Raw genomic sequence first — 4881 nt, forward strand, 5'->3', positions numbered from 1 at the left:
CTTTGAGAACTTGACATCCTCTCTCCTGAACATCTGTATTGCTGTCTGACCCCTGGACCTGAGGGCATACTTGGTTGTCTGGATTGGTTGTCCCTTTTTTTCCTGAGAAGGCTGAGGTCTTTCGGTGTCTGCAACAAGCTGCTGCAAATGTTTTATCAGTCGGTGGTTGCCAGCGTTCTGTTCTTCGCCGTGGCCTGCTGGGGTGGAAACATCTGTGCCAGGGATGCTGCGAAGCTAAACAAACTGGTGAAGAAGGCCAGCTCTGTGGTGGGGACCGGGCTGGACAGCCTAGAGGTGGTGGCAGAACAGAGGATGGGGAAAAAACTGGCGGCCATGCTGGCCAATCCCTCCCACCCGATGTACTGCGAGCTGGCGGGGATGAGGAGCAAGTTCAGCCACAGATTTGTTCTCCCCCGTCAAAGTACAAAAATATTTGGACAGTCCTTTGTTCCAGCTGCACTCCGACTCTACAACCAGGCCCTGCAGGGAGGGGGAGACCTGGAGCTGGAACTTTTGGAACTTTTTACTTATTGAGCCTGCACTGTTTTATGTATTTTATTGAATGTTTTCTGTTTTCTGTATTGAATGTTTTCTGCCCTAACTGAGCTGTTTGACAACAAAATTTCCCCACTGGGGACAATAAAGGTTTTCAATCAATCAATAAAGGTGTCCATGCTCATTCTGGTGCTTTTGCAGTCAATAATATCTCCCATGGCACTGAACGATGACTCCACCATTGGTCCATGGAAAATGGAGAGCGCTGCTCGAACCACATGGTTGAGGCCTGGGTACCTTCCAGTGTCAATGACATTTGCCCACCAGTTAACCATGTTGTCCCCATCAGTGTACAGGGGAAGGGTGGAATTTGTGCTGAATTTGACAACTTCCAGTGGCACGTCAAATTGGGGTGTGGCACCAAGTGGCTCATCATCCCTGCCAGCCACTTCAGGAGGATGCCCGTCTCTGAGTGTCCCCTCACCAATGGGTCCAAGGCAGACAGTGACTGCAGGGTCCTGCTGTCCAGTGGCAGCTTTTTCTGCATATAGGCTGCTGTCGACATGTATGCAGTCTTCGCTGTTTCGAGAAACTCTAGCACAGTCTGGAAAACATTAAAACGATTGCAATTAAATCATTTTACCTGGAGAAATTTATAAATGTTTGATTTGCCGTTTTTAATACATTTACTAACCTGATTACGTGGATTTCCTGCCTTCAGTTTCTCCGCCACCTGTCCGACATACAGCTCACAGAGAGGCAGCATTTTGTCGTTGAAATCCAACTCCATGATATTCTTTGGGGTGGTATGCAGATTCTCAGCCTTGATAAAGCACCCCATGAAGGTTTTCACAACTTCAAGCTGCTTGTCATGCAGCTTGTGGACAAGGGTTTGGCTGCCCTGTGAATAATGGCATTATTATAAAATGCTACAACAATTCTATTACCATACACAGACATGCAGTTGAGGGAGTTGAGGGTCTGTTTATATCACAATCTAACTGATGAGAGAATGGGCCTATTTAGTTTATCTATCCAGAGATTGATAATTCACTAATTCATTAGTGTGAAAACACACACCTGGAACACCGTAACATACTCCTTCATGATGGGAAGGACGGCGAGGTAAATGCTCAGCTGGAGGTCTGTGTTGCGACTCTCAAACCAGAGCTTCTTCCACACCCTTTCTTTCCTGTCCTTCCCAACTTGCGTCATTCCTGGAAGAGAGAGATTAAATACAATATGTATTTTGGGCTACATACAGTATACAAGAGGATTAATCACATAAGATTGTTGGCGTCTGAGGCTCCCCTTTACAATATTAGATTAATTTAAAGAATTTTTGGGGGGGTCCTGGTGGAAAAATTGTATCCTGGCCTTTGCCCGCTCACCAACACTGTGGTCCTTGTATATCTCCACTATATCACTGTGGATCTTGTATATCTCCAATTTTGCCGGCATTGTGGATGTGGTGGCAGGAATCTCCATCAACATCTAGGAGGTTCTGACAGTACTTGGACCTTATCCTGGTCTCCAGCCCGGACTTACTCCCTCGCATGACGTTGCAGGAGTCCATCATCATGCTAACCATGTTAGTAAATGGAATTGTGTGTTCCTTGAAAAAGGTCACTAGGGTCTTTTCCAGATGTTCAGCAGTGCCCTTTAGTACTTCAATGGAGCCAAGGTGCTCAACGACCACATGCTTCAGCTCCTGATTAAAGTAACCAACAAGGATTACAGCACCTTCTTATTGGAGCTTGATGTGCTCTTATCCAGGTTGATGGAGAAAGGGCTTGACTGAATGCTCTCAAACGTCCTCTCTGAGAAGGTGTACATTGATTGCAGCTTGGCAAGAGCTTGTAGTAGATCTCAAACTTCTCCCGCGGGTCCTGGGGCGCATGCCCAAAGACGAACCAGTGCAGCTTGGCACTGATGCTCCACGCCTCTGAGTGTAGCTTGTCAAACACCACGGGCGTCTTGATGGTCAGTGACAGCTGATACATGGGCATCTTGATGGTCAGTGACAGCTGATACATGGGCATCTTGATGGTCAGTGACAGCTGATACATGGGCATCTTGATGGTCAGTGACAGCTGATACATGGGCATCTTGGTGCTGCGGCCACAGTCGGGGATGAGCCGGTGCTTGGGGTGCAGCTTGCCAGGCCCCACCCGGGAGTCAAAGTCCAGCAGGGCCTTGTTGAGCTGTGCCACCTTTCGTCCTCCTGGGCGAGGGAGAACAGGTCCACCTGGTCGCCTTTGGACTCCAGCATGGCCTCCAGCTCTTCCTTGCCTTTACAGATCATAATAAATAAATAAAAAAGCGTCTGCTGAATGTCAGAAATGTAAATATAAATCTCAGATCAAATCTGAATTGGGTATCAGAGTATTCTAATGGGCATCAGGGGCCTCATTTATAAAGCTTGCAAAAAAACAAGCAAAAAACTACTTTGTAAAAACAAAACGTGTGATGCATGATAAATCTACAACCCAAATCTGATGTTTTACATGAAGACCAATTTAATAAGTAATATGTCCTGAGCATCATGTCCTCTCAGTATTTATTCTATCTATCTCTGATGGCTAAAATGTTTTTTTTCCAAATCCAAAAGTGCTATTATCAAGAGGATGTACTGTTGAAGGAGACCTGGGAGGAAGGTAGGAGATGGCTGATCATGCAGACAGTCGGCAGCTGAGGGCAGTGGTCATGTTCAGCCACATACGCAGAGAGTGACCGTTTCTGCGCGATGAGGCTTTCAATCATGTAGTGGTGTGTGTTCTAGTGGTGGAATGTTCAAAACTCCACACTTGGCAGTTGGGAATTTCATGTAGTGGTGTGTGTTCTAGTGGTGGAATGTTCAAAACTCCACACTTGGCAGTTGGGAATTTCCATTTCAAACCCATTTTCGACAACTTTTAAGGTACACAACATACAGATGTACATCTGGTTCCCAGGATTACTACGGTGTGACTTTCTAAGCTGTGACATTTATACGTTTTGAGACAGAGCTGGCTGAAGCTAATATCTATATTAACTTTTTTTTTGTGTGTGCAGTAACTCTACCCAATAGCAATACATTGATTGTCTAGCCACAGATCCATCACTGACAGACAAACGCTAGCAGTTGCAGCCACAAAAGCTCACTACCGTTATTTACATATTATACAACAGTTAGTTCCGACCAAGTAATTTGATTGGACGAGAGGCATTCCATGAGTTACGATGACTTTTAACTATATGTATCACTCCGCCGCACAGGTGTTCTACTAAATGACCGTTAATTAGACTACATTGTTTGTTTTCAGGTTACTAGGCAACAGTCCATTTGAAGTTTAGTTGCGGAACTATTTTTTGTTTATTTTTATGATTAAATAAACAAACAAATCATAATCTGTTGTCGCTTATTACTGTTAACTAATAAATCACGCTGTAGAACTGTTGTATAAAAGCAATATCACACTTGAGGTCGTGCTGTTATACTATGGTGACCAGACGCCCCCGATTTCCGGGGACAGCCCCCGGTTCGGATGACCTGTCCCCGGCAACAAACTGTCCCCGGAAAAGTCCCCGTTTCAAGCATTTCCTTTTTGTGTGTGTGTGTGTGTGTGTGTGTGTGTGTGTGTAAAAAGCAAATTACAGAATTCAGAAATATTAAAACGGAAAAAACGGAATTTGGGAAAAAATAAAATGCCTAATTTCCATCAAGCATACAGCCGGTCCTCCACCAAGTGCATCAGCCGCCCGCCAAACTTTACCTGCTGAATAAACTGTGGTAAGTGCTGTAAATCTTGATGACAGTAAGCACCAGAATGTTCATGACACGTTATAAATACAGAATAATCTGCTGATTTTGAGCTGACAATGCTTCGTGGTGTTTGTAAAGAGCATTGATCATTTACTTTAGCTAGTGATCACTTAACCAGACTAATATTGGTAGCTATAATGTCAGCGCTGTTGTGTGAAGCGTTACGTTAGAATTATAGACCCTATTATAATGTCAATGTATGCATATTACCACGTTAATGGAGGATCGTTACATTCAATAGGAATCATTTCAGCCACGATTCAGTGATTGTTCCCCATTAGCGAGCTCATTATGATTGCTAGCTTCTGTTTGTATAAATAGTGCGGTTGCTGACAGCCTCCTTGTCATTTGTTCCAGTGACTGACCCAGGCACGGCTTGAGGATTTTCCTGGCTGGAGATACTGCATTTTGGTATGTTTGAATTTACTTTATTTTGTTTAGGACTGGGTTGTGCTTGTACTAGCTGAGTGCTTTGCGTTGTGTTATGTTGTTTGTCTTGCTGGTAATCACCTATGGGTCATTATACGAAAACGTGCCATTTTCCAGTTTTAATGTTTGGTTTTCGGAGTATTTGATTTAAA

The sequence above is a fragment of the Nansenia antarctica genome, assembly GCF_963989245.1.
Source record: "Nansenia antarctica genome assembly, contig: SCAFFOLD_366, whole genome shotgun sequence".
In the NCBI taxonomy this organism is placed as follows: Eukaryota; Metazoa; Chordata; class Actinopteri; order Argentiniformes; family Microstomatidae; genus Nansenia; species Nansenia antarctica.